Source organism: Helianthus annuus, chromosome 17, assembly GCF_002127325.2.
Source record: "Helianthus annuus cultivar XRQ/B chromosome 17, HanXRQr2.0-SUNRISE, whole genome shotgun sequence".
Taxonomy (NCBI): Eukaryota; Viridiplantae; Streptophyta; class Magnoliopsida; order Asterales; family Asteraceae; genus Helianthus; species Helianthus annuus.
Window position 1 is genome coordinate 46,890,593 of NC_035449.2, and position 26,183 is coordinate 46,916,775.

A 26,183-nucleotide genomic window follows, 5' to 3' on the forward strand; every position below is an offset into this window, starting at 1 on the left:
ACTAGTGGAGAGGTATCATCGAGATTGGAGTGACTTCCTTACCTTGACGATTGACTCCACCCCTCTTCCCTTAAAACGACCTCACCAACGAGTTAGGGGTGATTCCCTTACTTAGGTGACCGTTACCCAAAACTTCTCTTTCAAAATATTTTATTATGCAAACCCGATCATGTTTTATACCTAAATCATTTATCATTATTCAAAATACCTACTTATACCGATTTCAAAATACATTGTTTATCAAACGTACTTCTTATTCTACCATCCATTTTCACTCAAATCATATACACGAGATTCTTAATCATGTCTTTACCGTTTTACTACACGAATTTCCAAACCTTACGAAATGCTACCTATCAATTTAATCGGTCTAATGAATCTCTTGCCCATGAACTTCACATCTGATTTATTAACTGAAACACGTTCACATTATATCATCATACTAGAGACTTCCACTCTTAATCGAAATCAAACTAACCTTTCTCAATTACTTATAAGACCTCATAGATGTTATATGATCGTTTTACCAAATACTCTTTCCAACATCAATAAATCCTTTGTTAAAATTATTTTTAAACAATCACTAAGTTCTTTTACTAAATTTCTTTTCTAAGGGTCGACGTTTTCACAAGAACTTTCAAAGTCCAAAATTTTCATGTTTTGATGCAAATGAAACAAACCCGTTATAAAAAAAAAAAAAACCTTCTCTACAACGCTTAACTCGTCATCCAAATTTCAAAACATGTGGGCTAGAAGACTTCATGGGGACCGACAATTTTCAACATACGTGAACTCCTTTTTTTTTAAACAAAAGTAGCATTTCAATCATTACAAAATACGTTAAGCATGACCAATGAGTACTTTATGTTCCTTACATATACAAACTATATTCTACCTTTCAAACCAAGCTCAATCTAATTTTGATTCGACAAACTCAACGTTTTGTTTAAACAACTATACATGCACATCATCATACACATTTTAGACGATATCTCGCGATAACATCATTTATATCGTTCGTATCTACATACTTAACTTTTTTTTTTCTCCGCAATGTCTCAACGTACACCATATACGCAATATTTATTTTTCATACCTACACCTATGTTCATACGTTTTATGCTTGTACTCATACACATACTACTTATACGTTTTACGCTTCTACTTGTACACATACAACTTACACGTTTTATGTTTATGCTCATACATACATGCGTATTCATACTTGAACTTATGCTCATACTTTCATCCTTACTCATGATTCGTACATTCGTACCTATACGCGAGCGTAATCCGAGGGATTCGCTTACGTGGGTCCCATACATGCTTAAACATAAACATGCTTACATACGACATTCTTCTACGTACACATTCTTATTTTCAAATTCATGTATACCTTGATTCATACATAACTAGTACAAGCTATGTGGATCATGCGACGATCAGTATAATCGCGGGTGCACACGGGATTATAGTGATAGGCGTATGAGAACCATAGAGTGTACTACTGTGTATGGTAAGACACGGAACGTAACATGACCCCGAGTAACGAAACGGACGTAATGTGGTTAAAACATGGTGGATACGCCGCTGGTACTTCCTATATATAAGTGTTTTCACCATGTTACCTGTCACACCCCCAAAATCCACCTGCGGAGTATCACCGCTTGGGAGCGTGACTGACCAGGATCAAGCCACCAATCATATTGAACATGCATATAGTATTAAGTAAGATAAAAGAAAACCATCCGTTCAATACAAAAGGTGTTCAAAACATGTTATTGTTTTAAAGTGTAGCGGAAGCATAGTAATAATCCAACACTAGTAAATAGTTCAAATGTTATAATAGTTCAGCATAGAAACTACGAATCCTTGTCCACAACGACCCGCTTCTCCAGTGCAAGCTCCAAGTACCTAACGATCTGCAAGGCATGTAACAGAATGGTCAACAAACTAGTTGAGCGAGTTCACAGTAAGTAAATGTGTAACAGTAAGTAACAGGTGGCTCTACAGGGCCGATAGTAAGTTATGCTGGTGGGGGCTTCCCATGTTAAGTGACCACTAGACTGTTCGTATTATTATCCCTGTTCTTCGTCCGAGAACAGAAGTGTGTATAAAGTGTGCGTAGGTTTTACGCACGTATCCTTCGTAACCTGAGGATAGGAGTAAGTAATGCGTACACGTAGGTTTTACGTGCGTATCCTTCGTAACCGAGGATAGAATGGCATGTGAACCCGTAGGTGTTACCCCAACCTACGTAACCGTCCTGACATCCGAGGACATGATAGGTGACAGTCTAGTAAAGCATATGTACGTTCCTTTCAATAACAACCTTTAACCCATTCCCACAACCCGGGAATCCCATGCCTTAGTAGGAGTGTGAACTCACCTTGGTTTGCTCGGTATGCTAAGTTATGCACTCACAAGTAATTAATCACGTCCTAGTGTATGCACGTATAACAAATCAGTTCATGTTCGAAATTGTACGCATGCAGTTAATTGTTCACATAGCAGTCAGTTTGCATATCGGCACAACACGTAGTATTACACGAATATGTTCACCACCAAGCATGGCATGACAATTAATTCAACATATGTTCAATCAGTCAAAGTATGTTCATAATCCCTAACATCCTTCGAATCCAGTCACTATCTTTCGACAACAGTAATCACAATTATCTTTCGGAAACAATTACCACAATTATCCTTCGGGCCAATGTTATGTTCCGAATCCTATGTCATCTTTCGATCACACACATATCTTTCGGTCAACAGGTATCTTTCGGTCAACAGATATCTTTCGGTCAACAGATATCTTTCGGTCAACAGATATCTTTCGGTCAACAGATATCTTTCGGTCAACAGATATCTTTCGGTCACAACTATGTTTCGACTACAAGCATCTTTCGATCAATCAACAGTTACGTATATCACCATCAGTTACGAATATCACAGAAACAGAAACCCTAATCATCTACAGCCGTCATCATCATTAACAATCATCATCACATCAGTTACATTACACAGAAGGCACAAGATCATCTACGACAGTTACTATCATTCCTAGAAATCATTTAACGGTAACAAAATCAATCATCAACCAATCCGAATCGTCATCTATGTGTCATGTAAACATAATCATCATTTGGTTCAACTATCTAACATACATATCCGGTTTATCATAACCGATTCATAAAATATTATCATTGAACATCATCAAAACGGATCCGATAATCATGCATATCCGATTAACATACAATGATAGATTGCAAGACAATAGATAAATCATGGAATCAAAGCATCGTGAAATCAAAGCATCGTAAACAACACCACACACTAACCGGAAATCTGGATTACGGAATGAATTCCTTCGAACAGAGAGTAGGTCTGCTATATGCCTGCTATATGCCGTAACACACACAATGGAACTAGGGTTTTCCGGAAACTAACTGTTGTCTAACATGCATTCACGTATTTAAACGTATCACAGAAATGGGCCAAGCCCATTAGAATAACTGGGCCGAAACATATCGAAGGATATGTTTCGTGATTCATCATTCCGAAGGATGATCTTTCGGATCGAAGGATGTGTTTCGACATCCTTCGATTCATGCATCATGTTTCGAGGGACATCCTTCGAAAGTTGGGCCATGTATCATACTAACTAGTTAACACATAATACAAGTTTCACAATATGGCAATCAAATGTGCAATTAAGCAATTAGTCAATACATGTTCGTGTAATACCTATGAAATCAAATCTTGGAATTTCGAGTTGTCACATTATCCCCAACTTAAAAGAAATTTCGTCCCGAAATTTGGTACGCACTTACTGAGGAAGCTAGGTATCGTTCACTGGTTTTCCTGGGGTGTCACATCATCCCCCCGTTGATTTGGAATTTCGTCCCGAAATTCAGTAGTAGTAGCTTCAGCCTCAGAAGTGGATGCATTGGTTTCGAATAGCTGGGGGTACTTTTCTTTCATCTGATCTTCGCGTTCCCAGGTATACTCTGGACCACGCTGGGAGTTCCAACGAACTCGAACAAGAGGGATTCTCTTGTGTTTGAGGACCTTAACATCCCGGTCCGTGATTTCAACTGGTTCCTCGACGAACTGCAACCGCTCGTCGATAGTGAGTTCCTTAAAAGGAATTATAAGGGTCTCATCTGATAGGCATTTCTTCAGATTCGACACGTGGAATACATTGTGAACTGCACCGAGTTCAGCTGGTAGGTTCAACTTGTAGGCTACCTTGCCAATCTTTTCTGAAATTTCGAATGGTCCGACGTACCGCGGATTTAGTTTGCCCCGTTTGCCAAAACGTACCACACCCTTCCAGGGTGAAACTTTCAATAAAACCCGGTCCCCGACCTCAAATTCCAATGGTTTTCTACGCTTATCCGCGTAGGCTTTCTGACGGTCGCGTGCTGCCGCCATGCGTTGACGTATCTGTGCTATCTTTTCTGTGGCGTCCACAACAATATCTGGACCCGTAATCTGACTATCCCCCACCTCTGCCCAACAGAGAGGTGACCGGCATTTACGTCCGTACAATGCCTCGAATGGAGCGGCTTGAATGCTGGTATGGTAACTGTTATTGTACGAGAACTCCACCAGAGGGAGATGTTTTTCCCAGCCGTTGCCGAAATCGATAACACACGCTCGAAGCATGTCTTCTAGAGTTTGAATAGTTCGCTCAGACTGCCCATCTGTCTGAGGATGATATGCTGTGCTCATGTCTAATCGTGAGCCGAAAGATTTGTGCATCGCTTGCCAAAGCTCTGACGTGAATCGTGCATCGCGATCCGAAATAATAGAAGTGGGCACTCCGTGCCTCGAAACAACTTCTTTAAGATAAACGTCTGCGAGAGTGGAGAACTTATCCGTTTCCTTGATCGGTAGGAAGTGTGCAGACTTGGTGAGTCGATCAACTATGACCCATATTGTATCGTTCCCACGCTGAGATCTAGGCAGACCGGTAACAAAATCCATGGAAATTTCTTCCCATTTCCATTGTGGTATCTTAGGCTGCTGAAGTAGACCAGCTGGTTTCTGATATTCAACCTTGACTCTCGCACAGGTTAAGCATTTGCCAACATAGGTGGCGATGTGGGCCTTCATACTAGGCCACCAATAAGTAGTGCTGATGTCGTGGTACATTTTATCCGACCCTGGATGTACCGAGTAGCGAGACTTGTGAGCTTCATCCATTACAAGTTCGCGTAAACCGCCATAAAGTGGGACCCAAATACGCCCCGTTACATAGTAGGCGCCGTCTTCCTTTTGTTCCATTTGTTGCCTTGAACCGCGCAAGGCTTCAGCCTTGACGTTTTCGGGTTTTAGTGCTTCTATCTGAGCTGCTCGTATCTGTGCAGGAAGACTGGACTGAATGGTAAGCTGTAGCGCTCGCACGCGCTTAGGTAGAGAGTCTTTCCGACTGAGGGCATCAGCCACAACATTGGCCTTGCCTGGATGATACTTGATGGCGCATTCGTAGTCGTTCAGAAGTTCAACCCATCTCCGTTGACGCATATTCAAATCCTTTTGCTTAAGAATATGCTCGAGACTCCTGTGATCGGTGTAAATCGTGCACTTGGTACCGTACAGGTAGTGTCGCCATATCTTAAGCGCGAAAACAACAGCTCCCAGCTCTAAATCGTGCGTCGTGTAGTTCCGTTCATGAACCTTGAGTTGCCGCGAAGCGTAGGCTATCACTTTATCACGTTGCATCAACACACATCCAAGACCCTGGATGGATGCATCACAGTATACCACGAAGTCATCTGTGCCCTCTGGCAATGAAAGAATAGGTGCGCTGCAAAGCCTATCCTTTAAGTACTGAAAAGCGGTCTCCTGTGCATTACCCCATCTGTAAACGACACCTTTCTGTGTAAGCATAGTGAGTGGTTGCGCGATCTTTGAGAAGTCTTTAATAAATCGCCTGTAGTAACCCGCCAAACCCAAGAATTGGCGTATTTCAGTCGGTGTACGCGGTGCTGGCCAGTTTCTGATTGAATCAACCTTGGATGGATCGACATGAATTCCATCCTTGTTTACCACATGGCCTAAGAAGTGGACTTCACGAAGCCAGAAGTCGCATTTAGAAAACTTTGCATACAGTTGCTCTTTTCGAAGAAGTTCCAAGATAATACGTAGATGCTGCTCGTGCTCCTCCTGACTCTTGGAGTAAATCAAAATGTCGTCGATGAAAACGATGACGAACTTGTCGAGATACGGTTTGCACACCCTGTTCATAAGATCCATGAAGACTGCAGGTGCGTTTGTAAGCCCGAATGGCATGACCAGAAACTCGTAGTGACCATAACGAGTTCTGAAAGCAGTTTTGGAGACGTCCTCATCCCGGACTCTCAGCTGATGATACCCTGACCTCAAATCGATCTTGGAAAAGTAACACGACCCTTGCAACTGGTCGAATAAGTCATCTATGCGTGGAAGAGGATAACGGTTCTTCACCGTCACCTTGTTGAGTTCACGGTAGTCGATGCACATCCTGAACGTACCGTCTTTCTTCTTCACAAATAACACTGGAGCTCCCCAAGGCGAAGAGCTTGGACGAATAAAGCCCTTTTCCAAGAGCTCTTGCAGCTGCTTCGACAGTTCTTCCAGTTCGGTTGGAGCTAAACGATACGGTGCGCGGGCTATTGGTGTTGCTCCAGGAGTTAACTCCATCTGAAACTCGACTTGACGATGAGGAGGTAAACCAGGTAAATCTTCAGGAAACACCTGAGGGAAGTCACGTACAACTGGGATATCCTCCAGCTTCTTTTCCTTTGCCGATGCATCAGTAACGAGAGCCAGAATGGCAGTATGCCCCTTTCGTAAACATTTCTGCGCCTTCAGGTAAGAGATGATGCCAACCACAGCACCACTCTTGTCGCCCTGAACTTCGAGAGGTTCTTGACTGGAGCGAGGAATACGAATAACTTTTTCCTTGCATAAGATCTCTGCGTGATGTTGAGATAACCAATCCATGCCGATGACGACGTCGAAGCTACCCAAGACTATGGGTATGAGATCAATCGTGAAAGTCTGACCCGCTAGAACAATGCTACAACCCTTGACTACATGAGCGGCTTCTACACTTTTACCATTCGCTAGTTCTACGACGTGTTTAGTGTCTAGAGGTGTTGGTGTACGTTTTAATAAGTTACTCATTTTCAATGACATATAGCTTGTATCAGCACCCGAATCAAATAAGACAGTAACATAAATATCGTCGAGAAGAAACTTACCCATAACCACATTGGGATCATTCACTGCATCACCTCGACCCAACACAAATGCTCGACCACGAGCTTCATTGCCGTTGTTGTTGTTGTTGTTGTTGTTGTTGTTGCCCCCATTATTGTTATGGTTCCCGTTGCCCTGATGGTTGTTGTTGCGGTTCTGGTTCAACTGTGGGCAATCGCGTTTGAAGTGACCTTCAGCCCCACACTTATAACACCCCCTGTTGCCCTGTTGCTGATTCTGCTGATTCTGTGGAGCTGGTTGCTGAGGCTGCTGATTCTGATTTGCAGGGCGAGCGCTTCTACAATCTTTGGCCTCGTGACCCATCTTTAAACACCTTTGACAACGGCCCTTATTGCACTGGCCGCTGTGATGCCTGTTGCAGTTGTTACACTTTGGGAGATTTCCGCGATACTGTCTGTGGCTGCTCGATGAGTGCTGACTGGGACTTTGGTAACTGTCCGTCTTTCGCTGCTGATTCTGGGACTGAACCGAAACTGATGCTTTGCTTGAATCCCCCTCCCACTTTCTCTTACTTTCGCTGGGAGTAGCAAGTGTAGTAGTAGCAGTAGCGGTAGCACTGATACGCTTTGGCAGTTTGCCCTGGTCTACTGCCTGATCTGTGATGCGATGAGCGAGACGCTGGATTTCCTGGATGTTGTTGAGGTTAGCCGACGTTACGTGGCTCTGAATCTCTGACGCGAGCCCCTTGAGATACAACTCAATTCGCTTGTATGGAGGATCTACCATAGTTGGGCACAGCACAGCCAACTCATTCGATCTTTTGGTGTAAGCTTCGATTTCCGAACCAACCATTTTCAAGTTATACAACTCGTCCTCCAACTTGTGAATGTCTTCTCTAGTGCAGTATTCCCTCTTGATCAGTTCTTTGAATTCATTCCAAGGTGTGGCGTTAGCAGCTGCCAACCCTAAGATCTGCACTTGTGCGTTCCACCAAGTGAGCGCAATCCCTTCAAGTGTGCCAGTGGCGAACTTCACCCTGCGAGCCTCAGGGCATTCACACATTTCGAAAACCGACTCGAGCTTTTCAAACCAGTGGAGGAGTCCAACTGCCCCCTCCGTGCCACTGAACGAGCTAGGACGACAGTCCATGAAAGTCTTGAAGGTACACGCAGGTTGTTGCTGAGCGGGTTGACCTATTGTGTACGAATAGGACAAGGTTAAATACGAGAATTATTGTAGGATCTAAAGATCCTTGTATGAATCTATACCGCAGGATATACTACCTGCTTGGGCGGCTGCAACTGCCGCAGCAACGAGAGCCTCTAGCTGGGCTTGAGTCATGGTAATTCGTGCGGCCATTGATCTTCACATCAAAGGCAACATAAGTGAGAAAGGTTCGCGAATAGTGCGATGACAGAAGAGTGTAAGCACATAAGTATTCTCATGCAATGTCAAGTTGTGAGCAAGTAATGTAAGCATACTACGAGCAAAGTTCTGTGCAAATTCTAGCATGTAGGCAATAAACATAAACCTTATTACCTAGGGAGTTGAGTCTTGCACGTGGAGCGAAGCGTCGTTGTGGATCGTTGAGAGCACTGTTCTGGTTATAGTCTGGTTTTAATAAAAACGTTTTCCCATATTAAAACCAAGTTCTCTATAACCAATGGCTCTGATACCAATCTGTCACACCCCCAAAATCCACCTGCGGAGTATCACCGCTTGGGAGCGTGACTGACCAGGATCAAGCCACCAATCATATTGAACATGCATATAGTATTAAGTAAGATAAAAGAAAACCATCCGTTCAATACAAAAGGTGTTCAAAACATGTTATTGTCTTAAAGTGTAGCGGAAGCATAGTAATAATCCAACACTAGTAAATAGTTCAAATGTTATAATAGTTCAGCATAGAAACTACGAATCCTTGTCCACAACGACCCGCTTCTCCAGTGCAAGCTCCAAGTACCTAACGATCTGCAAGGCATGTAACAGAATGGTCAACAAACTAGTTGAGCGAGTTCACAGTAAGTAAATGTGTAACAGTAAGTAACAGGTGGCTCTACAGGGCCGATAGTAAGTTATGCTGGTGGGGGCTTCCCATGTTAAGTGACCACTAGACTGTTCGTATTATTATCCCTGTTCTTCGTCCGAGAACAGAAGTGTGTATAAAGTGTGCGTAGGTTTTACGCACGTATCCTTCGTAACCTGAGGATAGGAGTAAGTAATGCGTACACGTAGGTTTTACGTGCGTATCCTTCGTAACCGAGGATAGAATGGCATGTGAACCCGTAGGTGTTACCCCAACCTACGTAACCGTCCTGACATCCGAGGACATGATAGGTGACAGTCTAGTAAAGCATATGTACGTTCCTTTCAATAACAACCTTTAACCCATTCCCACAACCCGGGAATCCCATGCCTTAGTAGGAGTGTGAACTCACCTTGGTTTGCTCGGTATGCTAAGTTATGCACTCACAAGTAATTAATCACGTCCTAGTGTATGCACGTATAACAAATCAGTTCATGTTCGAAATTGTACGCATGCAGTTAATTGTTCACATAGCAGTCAGTTTGCATATCGGCACAACACGTAGTATTACACGAATATGTTCACCACCAAGCATGGCATGACAATTAATTCAACATATGTTCAATCAGTCAAAGTATGTTCATAATCCCTAACATCCTTCGAATCCAGTCACTATCTTTCGACAACAGTAATCACAATTATCTTTCGGAAACAATTACCACAATTATCCTTCGGGCCAATGTTATGTTCCGAATCCTATGTCATCTTTCGATCACACACATATCTTTCGGTCAACAGGTATCTTTCGGTCAACAGATATCTTTCGGTCAACAGATATCTTTCGGTCAACAGATATCTTTCGGTCAACAGATATCTTTCGGTCAACAGATATCTTTCGGTCACAACTATGTTTCGACTACAAGCATCTTTCGATCAATCAACAGTTACGTATATCACCATCAGTTACGAATATCACAGAAACAGAAACCCTAATCATCTACAGCCGTCATCATCATTAACAATCATCATCACATCAGTTACATTACACAGAAGGCACAAGATCATCTACGACAGTTACTATCATTCCTAGAAATCATTTAACGGTAACAAAATCAATCATCAACCAATCCGAATCGTCATCTATGTGTCATGTAAACATAATCATCATTTGGTTCAACTATCTAACATACATATCCGGTTTATCATAACCGATTCATAAAATATTATCATTGAACATCATCAAAACGGATCCGATAATCATGCATATCCGATTAACATACAATGATAGATTGCAAGACAATAGATAAATCATGGAATCAAAGCATCGTGAAATCAAAGCATCGTAAACAACACCACACACTAACCGGAAATCTGGATTACGGAATGAATTCCTTCGAACAGAGAGTAGGTCTGCTATATGCCTGCTATATGCCGTAACACACACAATGGAACTAGGGTTTTCCGGAAACTAACTGTTGTCTAACATGCATTCACGTATTTAAACGTATCACAGAAATGGGCCAAGCCCATTAGAATAACTGGGCCGAAACATATCGAAGGATATGTTTCGTGATTCATCATTCCGAAGGATGATCTTTCGGATCGAAGGATGTGTTTCGACATCCTTCGATTCATGCATCATGTTTCGAGGGACATCCTTCGAAAGTTGGGCCATGTATCATACTAACTAGTTAACACATAATACAAGTTTCACAATATGGCAATCAAATGTGCAATTAAGCAATTAGTCAATACATGTTCGTGTAATACCTATGAAATCAAATCTTGGAATTTCGAGTTGTCACATTACCAAACTTTCGTAAAACGTGCCATGAGAAATTCAGTGTGTTGCAGACCTTTTGGACCTAATACAACTTCACGCAACTCACAAACGCATTATATCCGATTATTCATGACGAGACTTCACCCTTAACACACTACGTTCATCTATCCAACACTTATGCTATTCACATACTTGTACTCTTTAAGAGTCATTCGTTCATTCTATACTCGTATTATTTTATACAAAACTCGTTCGCAATCCAGCTTGTTTAAACATTTGAGTCCTAACTTACCTCGTTACCTATAAAATAGCCTCCCTATTCTTGATTCTTGTGAAACTATACTTAGTATACCTCTATTGCTTTATTTAAAGTAACAAACCTTTTCGTTCCTCTCAATAAACAGGTTTTACGAAAGTATGATTTTTTTTATACTATCCTTAAAAACTTCCCCTTGCAAATCTACCTTGACGTTCTCCAAAATTTGGTACTTTTCAAAACTTTCAAACTTCCCAAGTTTCAATTCTTAATGATCACCTTTATGCCAAAAACTCTTTCAAGCCTTCCTCTTGAATAAATTTCGGGACGAAATTTCCTAAAGGAGGGGAGACTGTAACGCCCTGCGTTTTCAAACTTCCTACATTTAGAAACCTTACGTGAAATTCTATCTTTGGAAATCTTGTGTTCTTATAACCATTCTTTCATCGTAATCGTTGTAAAATACGGAACTTGCTTCGTAAATAAAACTTGTACATTACACTTTTTACCTAGTTAAATCATGTTTTATTTCATATTTCACCTTGTTACAAGTTAGGGGAAACATTGTTGCATATTATTACACAACTTAATTAACAAAATTACTCATTATAATGTTTTAAAAAAATAAAAAAAATAAAGAAATATGGCAGCCCAATTCAGCAAAATTCAGCCCCATATAGTTGGGTTTTGTGGGCTAGTTTCAAGGTGTAACCCCTTCTAAACACTTCCAAAGCCCAACCCATTGAAACCCTAATCCTTCCCCCTATAAATACCACTTATAACCAGCCTCCCTACCACTTTTGCAACCCTAAAAACTCACAAAACATCCACCAAACCGTAGCTGAAAGCAAGGGTTCGAGTAGATTGACACCCCTTCACGAAAATGAGCATAACTCACTCAATTCTTATCCGATTCACTCGATTCTTTTTCCTACTTGCTTGTATAATCATGGGGTTCGATTCCTAGACTTCTCCTTGGAGAAATCAGACCTGGAAATGCCCCGAAATAGTCCATAAACTTTCTGTTTGTTTTTATGTTCATCAAAAACTTATTTAAACCTATGCAACTTGTGTCTAACACATCTCATACCTATGTCCTAATGCTTACAACTTATCCCATGGTTGGTTAAGCTTAAAAACAAGGTTGAGACATTTAAAATCAGAGGATTAAACCTCATAAACTTGGTGTTTTGTTTAGGGTTTTTAACCCACAAGTCATGTCAAACTTTGTCTTTGATACATGAGTGATTATGGAACAACTTGGGTTGTCCAAACATACAATCCTCACATGATTTGATGATTTCTCTTAGTTAGTGTGTATATTTCTTATTCTTTATTGTATGTTCATGACCCTCCTTGGTTGTTTTTTTTACATCAAGTGTAGTGGTGAACACATAGAGGTGCCTAAATGGAAGACTTGATCTTCCTACCTCCTACATGACTTCTATGACATTTAGAGGTACCAAAATGAAGATTTTAATCTTCTACCTCATGCTTGAACTATTGGACATATATTATATAACCTAAATATATTATTCGAATAATCGAATCTTTGATGATGAACTAGTGTTCATATGTCGGGGTACTAGATTACATCATCCTAGACTATGATAACTTGTCACGATTCTAATGGAACCTTGTTCCATGAAAACATCTAAACTCCTTCGAGTTTCCTAGTGTCAAGAACAAGCATCATATGTACTAAATGATTATTTTCCATGTTATTCTCATATCTTATTTTTATGTTGTTTTAAACACCGAATCTCGACTCTAAACATACTTGAACCTTAACCCTTATACATTCGGACTCTAAATCTCTACTCGTCAACAATTGGATAATCGGAAAACATATGCAAACTTTGTGAGTATACTCGTACTTTTCCCCTTTTTACTTTTACCACTTTTGGGGTGTAACATGTTTACCTATTGAAACTTACACATGAACTTTTGTCTAAACACATGAACATTCCTATAACATGCTTGTATATGTGATGGCTTGATACTTTAAATTTGGGTGATTCTTATGTGTTGAACTTATCATTAACTTCGTACGAGCCAAACCTTGACATATGTAGCGCTATAGGATTAACGACCCGCCTCTACTGAAACTTTGGTTATGTCATGAGCAAGTTGCGTTTTCTTGGTTTGATATGTTAGACACATGCCATGTTTAAATGTTTATCTTGAATCACATGCTTGCTATGAGGAATTGTTCAAACTTATCTTTTGCTATGTACGTATCAAACTTGTATACTCGCCTTTGCTTTTGCATTGAACTTTATTTTAAACATGTTACAGGTTGAGGACGATGATGCTATGAAATGAAGTAGCGTTGATGCCTAGATACACATATAGACGTTAGGGTTTAAAAAGTTGTATCAAAATTTTGTTATGTTATCATGTTGTTTTGTTAAACTTGTCGTATTTGAATTTCTTGCAATGTTGACTATTTGAAGTTATGAAATGAAATGAAATTTGGATTTTCTAAATATTGTCACAAATAGCGTTATGATGTCTCTAGCAATCTTCACACTTCGTCTCATCCCGATGTTTCCGCCATTGGTTGGGGTGTGACAACCAACCCTTACGAAGAATTGCAAGAAGTACAAGACGCGGGGGGGAGAGACTCGTCGCTTACCATTACTCCGATTACTTCTCTTGTACCCAATGCAATTATTACACCTGAAGCTACTGCACCAACTCCAAATTCACCTCTACAATCAGAACCCATTACACCTCATGACGAAGGCACATCAAACGCTCAAAACCAAAACAACGCTGAACCCGATAATCTACTCAGGAGGTCATCCAGGCAAAGAAGGCCTCCTAATTGGGATGATTATGTTACCTACCTGACTGAAATGGATCCCGGAAAGCTCAATGATCCTATCTCTTACAATGAAGCCATTAGCAGTGATCAGTCTTCTGAATGGAATAAAGCAATGATTGATGAGCTTGATTCCATGAAGAAAAATGACGTTTGGGATTTGGTAGAATTACCCAACGGAGTCAAACCCGTAGGATGCAAATGGGTGTTCAAAACAAAACTGGATCCGAATGGGAACGTTGAACGCTACAAAGCGAGATTGGTCGCAAAGGGCTACACTCAGAAAGAGGGAATTGATTATCAAGAGACGTTTTCACCTGTCTCTCGTAAAGATTCATTAAGGATCGTCATGGCCCTAGTAGCTCATTTCGACTTAGAGCTGCATCAGATGGATGTTAAAACTGCTTTCCTTAACGGAGATTTGGACGAAGATGTTTACATGAAGCAACCTGAAGGCTTTGAGCCTGAAGGTCAGGAGCATCTAGTCTGTAAGCTGAAGAAATCCATTTACGGGTTAAAACAAGCATCACGTCAGTGGTACCTCAAGTTTGATGAAGTCATGAAGAAGCAAGGTTTTATGAAGAATCAAGTGGATCAATGCACCTACCTCAAGATGAGTGGGAGCAACTTTACTATACTTGTCCTTTATGTTGACGACATTCTATTGGCAAGTAATAGTTTAGACATGTTGCATGAGTCGAAGCGGTTACTCTCGCATAACTTCGACATGAAGGATCTCGGAGATGCATCTTACGTCATTGGCATCGAAATTCACCGAGATAGAAACAAAGGGATCTTAGGATTGTCCCAAAGGGCCTACATAGATCGTGTCCTTACACGATATAACATGCAACAGTGCAAACCCTCCATCGCTCCAGTAGTTAAGGGAGATGTTTTCGGTTCGTTTCAGTGTCCGACAACAGAGGTTGAGAAGGAGCAAATGAGCCAGATACCTTACGCATCAGTAGTCGGGAGCTTGATGTATGCTCAAGTCTGTACTCCTCCAGATATCGCTTATATTGCTGGAATGCTAGGCCGTTATCAGACTAATCCTGGCTTAGATCAATGGAAAGCAGCTAAGAAGGTACTTCGATATCTGCAAGGGACGAAAGACTATAAGCTGACTTATAGAAGAAGTGATCATTTGGAAATGGTGGGCTATTCTGATTCTGACTTTGCCAAATGCAAAGATGACAAGAAATCCACTTCGGGCTATATCTTTATGTTAGCAGGCGGCCCTATCTCTTGGAAGAGTCATAAACAACAGTTGACCACAACTTCCACAATGATGGCAGAGTACATTGCTGTTTATAACGCAACCTGTCATGGAATGTTGATTAGAAATCTGGTCACTGGACTCAAAATTGTTAATTCCATTTCTAGACCATTGAAGCTTTACTGTGATAATTCAGCTGCTGTTAGTTTCTCGAACAGTAACAGTTCGACTAGAGCTGGTTTATATCTCGATACGAAATATCTATTTGTACGTGAACGTGTTGAGGAAAATAATCTTTGTATCGAGTATATTAGTACTAAGGATATGCTTGCGGATCCGATGACTAAAGGTCTCCCTCCTAAGGTTTATGAAGAACATGTTCGGAATATGGGATTATGTAAAGACCTTATTTGAGCATATTGTACTAGCTTATATTTTATGTTTAATGAAATTTCCTCAAGTTTGATTTTGTATGTCTATTAGAATATGTTCAACCGGTATAATGGTATATAGACAAATAAAAGTTACAAATCAAACAAAGGGCTTACGCGTATTTTGATCATAACGGCTAGGTTTTAAATTAAGGCTATAGTATGATTAATGGGGGTCCTGAGTCGCATAATGATTCAACGGCTGTATTTTTCTGCTATAGTACTTGTTTAAGGCTAAAATGAGTGTTAACTCCTGATCAGGCTTATCTAATACTCATAGTAAATGATTACTCGGCTAAGTGGGAGAATGCAAGATTAAATATATTATGTTTAATATTTAATCTATAGCCATCTTAATCATTTACATTATAGAGATCAAAATATATTAGAACCTATTATTTAATTAGTTGGTAATTGTTGATGGACCATATTACCCTTAGTAACTAATTAGGTTTCCTCCTGGGTGCTTATATAAGGAGAGTTATGTGGAGGTTTAGGGGTTACTCAATTACACAATTCACACACCCCATTAGCCATAACATCATCACGAAACCTCCTCTCCTAACCGATACCCTTTTCGGTTTCTAAGTCCCCATCATCAGTCAGCACCCTAAGGAGGAACTAGATCAAGATGACAGGCATGTCGAACTCCCTCACAGGATTCTCCTCTGCACTATCTGCTGTGACAGGTATGATTTATATTGTTTTCCTTCATGCACAAACAGAACTGAACCAACAACCTGGTTACTTAGCAGTGTCGTAATGCGAGTGGCCTACGTTGGGGTTCGTTGTGAGATTTTTTTTAGGGAATTAGGGCACAAAATTGAGAAACTTAGGGAACGAGATGGAGACTACACTTCGATTTGGGTCGAGGCAGACAATGTTGAGAAGCAGTTGTGGCAGAATAGTGGTGGTGTTTTGATGGCAGATGGATGCGGTGCACAGGTAAAGAGATGGATGCAGCTTGTGTCCACCACCTTCTAATCCACCAACACCCATTCCTCGGCCAGCTGGAACACCACCACCAGCTAATCCTAATCCACCTGCTTATCCACCAACAATCAACCCACCTGTAATTAATCCACCAAAGCCACCATGCACCAGCATTGGTCAACAAGTCATTAAGCCATCAACCCCACCGGCAGACTTCAAAGGTAACATCATTTTGGTTCTTACATAACTAAAAATATCCATTTCATAAGTTTCAAGAATCATTTCCTAATCTTATGGTTATGGATGTAGGATGCTTTTCATCTTGTGGATTAAGGTGCGAGTTACATTCGAACCAAGAGAGATGTCACCGAGACTGCATGGCATGCTGCAACCGATGCAAGTGTGTTCCTCCCGGTCAGTATGGAAAGAAAGAGATCTGTGGCTCATGCTACACAGATATGAAGACTCAAGCTGGTAGACCAATGTGCCCATGAAGACCATGCATCTTTTATAGTAGTTACCAGCTAAAGTTTAAGAATAAATTGGTCGGTCTTGTCTTTTGAATTTCAGTTGTTGTTTGCTTGCAAAATTCTTGATATCAAGCAGGAGGGAGTACTTTAATGAATACAATATGATGTTTATCATTACGCAATTAACAAATTATGTGATGTTTATCAACTATCATCAACAAATTATATTTTCTTCTAGTCATAATATTATTTAAAAATTTCATAGTTGAAAATAAAATTAAGTGATTTGGCCCATGACATTATAGCCTAGTGGTATTTTGGGGATGAGATAAGACTTAAGGACCATGAGTACTGGGTTCGGTTCTCACAAAGGGGGTTTTCCCCATATTTATTGGGTTTCCTCGTGAATTCGTGGTGTATATGCATTATTGCCTAGTGGAGATGAATATGATCGGGTGGTTCCGCTGGTGGCACGATGATACTCTAGTGGTCTGTAAGTGATCCAAATTTGTCGTAAAAAAATAAAAATAAAAAAGTGGGTGATTTGATAAAATAAAAATCAAAGAATGATATTTGATGTTGGACGCGTAGTAGTTTTATTCTTTGAAAAGTGAAAATATACTGGTAAGCCCAATAATGTTACTATTAGGCCCAGTATTAAATCGCAGGGGAATCAAGTGCCCGAGGGAATAAAAGTGTAAGGTTTTTTTCACCCATTTATTTTTGTAATATTACAAATTACTAACTTAACACACATTTTGTTTATATTTTGTCACTTATGACTTGCTTCGTAATCTTGCAAAACTTTCCAACTCTAGTAACCCAATTAGTTTGCTCCGTGACAAAGGATGAGTTCTATTTTTTTATTGTTCTTTTTATAAAAAGAAATATATTTTGAATTGACAATTAGAAATAAATGATATTGAAGGGGTATGGTCTTAATCATGCACAAGACATGCGCGTAAGACTACTTGTTTTGGTTTAGGTGAGCACCAAGATTCTTTCTGTAATATTGCTTCATCTGGCGCTGACTGAACACTGGATAAAGTCACTGCTAAAACCACATGACCCAGTTATGGTCCAAGTGAGTAGCTTTAGTGAGTTTTTTTTTTTTTTTTACTTTTTAATTTTATGTTTATTATTTCTAAATTTGTAAACTAATATTAATAGAAAACACTAATTTTTAAACATCACATTAAAATAAAAAGACTACATGCAACAAACAATACTAGTTTAATACAAGATCATCAGGTCATCTAGCCCACAAATGCTCGATCAACTAATGGCGAAGGTTTCTGTGTGTCTCACGGTTCTTGATATTGTTTATGTTTTAGAGTTTTTTGAACATCAGTGATTGTCGATTCACCACGTGGGACATCACCTTGTTAGTTTTGACAAATAGCTCATACCTTGGTCCTCCGGAATCATGTTTATGTAGAATTAGACAAGTGTAGACAGCGTCCATTATTTTCTCTCGTGTCATAAAACGTATTGGGTTGGCAATCAAATGAAATCTTTTCTTTAGAACTCCAAATGCTCTTTCAATATCCTTTCTTGTTGATTCTTGCTTCTTTTAAAGTACTTTCGTTTGTCATCAATTGTAGACGAAAAAGCTTAAACAAATAAATACCGTCAACCAGGTAGTCGTTGTACTTGAATTATTCCCCGTTTGCATAAAACGATTGTGTTGGCTCAACCCCGTCGATAATGTCATCGAATATTGGGGATTGATCAATAACATTTAGGTCATTATTTGACCCACCAACTCCAAAAATGCATGCCAAATCCAAATATCATGCGAGGCTAAAATAGTGGCGTATAAATGTTTAGTTAGCTCCCTCTCGATCACGATCAAGTGGTGGTTGTCTCATTAGCCCTCGTCACCTTTAAGACCACTCAACCAAGTAGTTAACCGGCATCCTACCCGCTTCAATAATGAGATCGTCTTCTTCGGAAGAATCAGATGAAGAAAATGCATTCCGTTCCATTTTATGAGATTAAGAGAGTTTTTTTTAATATGAGAGAAATGTGGGAGTAACAGAGGTTTTTATTAAAGATTAATGGAGAAATGTGGGTATTTTTTAAAGGTTTAAAGGGTTTATATAAGTTTTAAAATTAAAATTCATTTAAAAAACCCAACAGCTACTTTCACCTTTCCCATGCCCAACTTGATGCCCGTGGCACCCCGTTGCGGTGCTTGCGAGCGAACTTGGATCCGACTAGCTCACGCGAGCCTTAACTACTGCCACAACATGCAGTCTAAAGGACCATACCCAAACTTTTTCAACACAACACTTAGCTATTCCTAGAGCTCCTAGGCGGACCTCGTCCACGCGCACACAGTAATGACAGCTAACATAAGTACATATAGTACAAATGGCAGGAGCCTGCAGCCAATCAGAGAGCGCCATACCCTGTCCACACAATTCCCACGATGATTAATTGTACAAGAGACAATAGTAACATGTAGCCAATTAGCATGTGTCATTCAGTGCTCCATGATCTCTACTCACAGGTGATGACATACTCGACAACAAGTACACTCGGCAAACCACGTGGCACCATTCAACGTGCACCAACGTCCCTTTATCTCTGTAAACACTATTTGTCATGTCAGAGGGGGCCAACCGGATATTCCTTGTTGGCAACGTCTGGCCCAAGGCCCACCAGCCCATCTTCTTCTCCACACTCTTCGGCTATAAATACCAGCATTCATCCACAGTTTTAAGGATCAGTTCTCTTACTCTCTCTCACGATTGACACGCACTCGTTTATTCTCTTAAAAACGAATACTTATTGTCACGCCGGATTGTGGTTACAAGGAGAACTCCCACCTCACCTCCTTATATCGAGCTTCACGGTGTTCTTGTTTTGCAGATCCATTCTCATAGTAACCTCAGTCGCTGATCAATAAAAGATTAAGAATTAACCATCTTGTCAGGATCACAATCCATTAGCCTGAAGCTTATGATTAAGACTTAGTGTTTCTTTAGATATAGCTTTGCCTTTTGTTGTTATGGTCATTAATCGCATTGCCCCTCTACTATTATTTCTATGTTCTGTGTTTAATTTGTTGATGAGACACTATCGTAGTTCTATCATTTTGATGGATAAAGGTTTTAGGTTAGTGGAGTTCTAGTCGGTTTGTTTAATTGTTTGTGTTATATATTTTTTTGGAAAAGGGTGTTCACTTTGATTTTTATTAGGAATATTTTGTGGTGATACAAAATAGGTTCTTTAAGACATATTTTATTATTTTGTACAAGTGTCGGTGTCGGCATGTTTTGTAGTGAAATCGGCCGAAAATGTCGAACAGTTTGTAATGCATGATACCAAAACACGTAACAAGTTTAAATGCCAGCAAGTCACCCAAATGTCTTCAATAAAATTAAACGAAAAACTTGAAAAATGTTACTTTTATCCTCTTGAACTTCAAATTTGTCAAAATAGTGTAAGATTAAATATATAACTATAAGTATTTAATCTATTAGTTATTATCATTTATTTATACTAGTCATTTACCCGCACGATGCGGCGGGAGTGACGATTTACAATAGGATACTCATTTACCGTTAGTTTATCAGTCGTCTCATGATACATTGCTATACATACTTGTGATGAACTATTTTCTCTTAATGGCGTATAAAATCAAGATAAACCCCTACAAAAGTTACAAGGACCAGTAGTTCCAGTCACAAAATAACTTCTAAACTAACACATTCCTATAATTCAATAAATATTTGATGATAGAGTCAAAGCATGATGCAATTCCCACAAATCTAGAAATGGGGATGTACCCTCTAGCCAAAATCAGTTCTAAGGCTGAAATAAAACAAATAAAAAAAAGTAGTCGTATTCCTCCTTCTCCTGTGAGGTTGCCAGACAAGTGTGATAATGTCAGTTTAGTTATATATATATAAAATTTTCTAAGATTGGCTAAAGTCTTAAGTTTATGTGTAATTATAGCATGGGATGATACTTATGATGAGTCTTATGCTATTGATTGTTGGTATGTATATATGTAGGCTTTAGACCTCAACATCACAAAAACTATATTAACTTAGGGTTGTGTTAAATTCACCCAGAAATAGGAATACGGTCAGGAGAGATGGGTAGGCAAGAAAGAGAAAAGGGTAGCTTGCTTTTCAATTAATTTAATTTTTTTTTAGCTTCAGTTATTTATTATATTCTGAGAAGTGAAAACCCTGCCATTTACTGGAAAACAACAAACGGTCATTATTAGTATTATTATTATTATTATTATTATTATTATTATTATTATTTATTGTTATCATCTTTATCTATCTGCTCTTGAAATTTTATACGAAGGTAACTTATAAATATAGGGAAATACTTTTGTTCTTAAATATTTTTAGATTTTATTTAGGTGTATATAAATAAATTTAGTTTCAAAGAGATAGCATGGTGATAAAGTGGTGTATATCAGGATTAGTTATTTATTAATATTGATATTAATACTACTAATAGTATAACAATATATAAAAAATAATAAAAAGTAACAAAAATATTATAAAATAAAATAATATAAAAAACATAATTATTACTTTTGACTTTAGAATAAACTAATATTTTTAAGTAGTTAATCATTACCAAATTAACTAATTTGATATATTAATCCAAATTATGGGTCTATTTATTATATCCCATTAACTTTTCATGACAAAGTAGGAGTTGATATAATCAGCAAAAATATACAAGTAACACAAAAAACAATGTTATTGGTTCAATACTAAGATAGTGCAACTTTTTAAGTTCTAGATTACAATGCATTTCATTGCCTTTTAAAATAACAAAACCACTCAATTTATTATTTCAATGCATCTCATTGCATTTTAAAATAACAACAAAACTACTTAATTTTTTTTGAACGGCTAAAAATTCCATTTATCACAAAAAATTATATACATCACTTATTCCAGCAAGCTGCTAGAACAGAACCCCCTTACAAATATTACACCCCATTCTTACATCAGCTATCATACAACTAAAACACTAAAATATTAAAGGAACACCACTCCTCCCATTCCAAATCTTGCCTTTTCCTGCGGTTTTTAATCTATAAGAGAGTTATGAACTGCTACGATCTTTTTTTGTTTGAATTGCTTTGATTGCTCCACCAATAATGCTACCACCATTCTTCTTTAGCTTCCAAACTTTACCAAATGAGGCTTTCACTATAAGCTTTGATGTATGACCAGCATAAACACCTGAAATATCAGAATTCAAGCTGATTACATGTTAGTACCCCTAGGCCCTAACTTAACCAGGATCAAAACCTTATATTCTGACATTAGGCTATCATAGTGATGACATGACACCAGGAAAAAAAAAACTGAAACTTTGGTATTTCTTTATAACCTAGATAAAAATGGTTACCTTAATATGTTTTTCTAACAACCAAGTGAAAGACCATTAAAAACCATAAAGGCATGACAGCAGCTTAAGGCCCACCAGATGCAATTAGGATCTGAAGCAAGCCAAATTTAGACACCAAAGAAATCTGCAGTTGAATCCAATTACGAAATATGGGTCCCAAAATAGGACTACGACGCAGATGACGCTTTGCTAAGTTTGGTGCTTAAAACATATGAAAATGCTTTATCGGTCTAATGGATAGGCCTTTTGAGTTATGCAACATAGCTGGGGTAGAGGGGGGAATTGAAAGTGCCAACTTTCCATTTGTCACGCCTGTAATTGCTTCGGTCTAACCACCATTTTCATTTTCCACCTCAGCATGTGTCGTTGAGATCATCGTGAGCTTTACTTGCATGTCAAGCCAACTTTAGCAAAAAAGGAACCCACGTCCATTTTTGACTCGTTACCCAACCCGCTCATTTTGCAAATTCTAAACTACTGCAGAATGAAGATATATATTAAAAGTAAAGCTAAAAGGTACATGTAAAGAGTAGGTTACTCACAACAGTCATCACAAGTCATCTCACCACCACACCATCTTTTGAGAGCAGAATATAAAGGCTAAGTTTAGTGAATTTGATACCCTATTGAAAGGCTTCTCGACAGACCATCATTCCACGTCACAAAATACAATTTTAACCCTTTTTCACCAAATCAACCAGTTCTGACCGGCATGAAAATAAAATTGACCTAACAATTTTCTCAGCTTTTTATGTAAAATTAGGGTGTTAAACGGGTCGAGTTGGCGGGTCCAACCCGACCCGAACCCGAAAATTTTATACAAACCCAAACCTGACCCGAACCCGAAAATCTTGTCATACATATGAACTCGAACACGACCCGAATATTAGCGGGTTGACCCGAACACGACCCGTTCAACCCGAATTTTCAAACTTTTAATTTTTTTCACAATATAATATATTAGAATTAAAACTTTACTTAAAAAAAACAAATGCATATGACACAATTGCGTTTTAATTATAAAATTTTATGTCAATCTCTCTTGTTAAGTTATAATTATGCATAAAATACACACTCAAATTAATTTAAGACATAAAACATTTTGTAAAAAAATAAAATATAATATAAATGGGTTAAACGGGTCAACCCATCAACCCGACTGGGTTGATCCAAACCCGACCCGTTTAGCTAAACAGGTTCACGGGCTCAACCTGAAACTGACCCGAACCCATTTAGACTAAACCTAAACCCGCAAATTTCGTGTTAGGTTCGTGTCGTGTTTTCGGGTCGTGTCAGAAATTCACATCCCTATGTAAAGTATACACGAAAGAACTCGGGGCAACTGGTCGAATCAAATTCTTGGTTAACACAATTTCCCATCCTAATCCTTAGTTACCTTGACAGAATAACATTCAACATAAAAACATCATTCTTATAATTACAATGACTCATAAATCCTTACTGTGCTGAAAATTTGTGCCTCAGGAAGAAAGAAAGAGCCATCTGGTCGCAGGCATGTGGTAGTGACCCTGACAAAAAGAAAATGAAAGCGAAAAAATGAAAAAAGAAAACAATGAAACTTATATTACATACACACGCATACATATCACATTAAAGGCTTGCCTCTTAACCAATAGTAAAGGAATCTTTTGTTCCAATGAGATGAGTTTCGGTATTGGTACCTGGGTAATTTTCTCCAGCAATGTAAAAATCTTTTTGCTTATATTTAGGATATCTCTCGAAAAAATTGACAAGAAATACAAACAATGTTCCACTACATAAAAAACAAGTATAAATGAACAAACTTTAAACTTAAAGAACAAAACTCTATGCAGCCTAATAGAAAAGGTGAACCTTTTGCCAAAATTGTGGGGCTTTTACCAGCTTTTGCATCACCAACAATGTACAAATCTGATGAAGTGTTTGAATATGAATAAACCAACTACAGCTGGTGATTCAAGGAAACGCAAATTTGTCACTGTCAAGTTAAAATGTCATGATCAATTGCAGTCTTGCAGATGTTAGTTCCCAACACAACATCATTTTTTAATAGCAAGCAATATATTAAAACAAGCCAACTTCCTATGGCAACAAAAGTAAAGATACATATAAAAGTATAATACAAAGACACCAACAAAAAGGGCATGAGTTGAAACAAATACCCTCTGTGAATAAAAAGACCAAACATTCTTAAGGGAGGACTGCAGCCCACAGGAAGCTCCACTTTGCTTAATCCATCCCATATATCATTCCCATGTTGCACTGTACACTGATTAGACCTTCCAAACCTTTGCCATGCTTGTACCTGGTGTAAGAAACAATAAAATAGTCAAACAATCACTCATTAAAAAGCCTAGGAGCATCATTATGGACTAAATAGAAGATAAATAACAGAAAGAAAATTACCACTACCATCTCAAAGTTGGACATCTGAGCCATCTCTTTAAAAGGTTTCACTTTAACTCATGGTTTTGACTCATGAGCCAGCCGATCCCTTTGTATGGCAAAAAAACTCAATGAAATATAAGACAACACCAAAATGAAACCTTTTAAAGAGAACTAAACCTTTTTATAAACTTAGATAACAAGTTCAAATATAGATAAAATCCCCAGATCAATAAACGTGTAGCATCTAAAATTAGTAAAGCATTTAACTTTTAAATCTTCAATTAATACCAAGTTTCCTTAAATCCTTCATTACGTAGCAAAATCCACCCCTATGGTTGCTAAACCAAGCCCAATGGTTGGTGAAAATGATCTTTTTTTGTGGTGTTCATGTCAAATGATGCATCGACTTAAAACGGATCAGGCCAGCCAACTTAAAATGGTTTAGGCCAGGTTAGACTGACAGGGTCAGGCCAAGTTAGACCGACAAATAGTAAGTCCTAAACTAATATTTGAGAATTTTCCATCTGAATTAGAATCTCCATATGAAGTTTACAAATTTAAATTATTTTATAACAATTCCTTCTCTTCATTTCTGTTATCTTCCTATGTATTTATTAAACTAAAATATCAATTGATTTTAGCAACAAACACTACCTTAAGCAAAAGCATTAATTAACAAATCAAAAACTAAAACACCACTTTCTAGATATTAAACTTACAGATCAAGAAAACACTATACATTCACTAATTACATTAAAAAATCACTTAATTTAGCAACACACTACCTTACACAAAATACTTAACCAAATCAAAAGTTAAAACACCAGCTTCCACATATTTAGACATAAAAACCCTAGAAACCATGAAAATCTCACCAATATCCGAGTAGCCAATGTATTCGACAGACCACGATTCGCGAGTGCATCCAGAGCCACCTCAGCCGCTAAATGTTCCGCCTGCTGGAGCGTCGTGTAGTACTTAGGGCTCTCATATGTCTCGCCATTAAGCATCATACAGTAGAGACAAATGCTCTGTCTTGAAGAATATCCAACCGGAGATCACCAATTGAAACCTATCCGTCTCACTCTAAAATTCTGTAACAAATGGTCAGGATAGTCATTACACGGACCGATCTAACAACCAATGAAACATGCAAGTGAAGAAGTACTTACCGGAGCTTCATCGGAGTAACCCTAGCCGCCATCGCCGGAGGCGACAGCTAGGGTTTTCTGTATAGTATG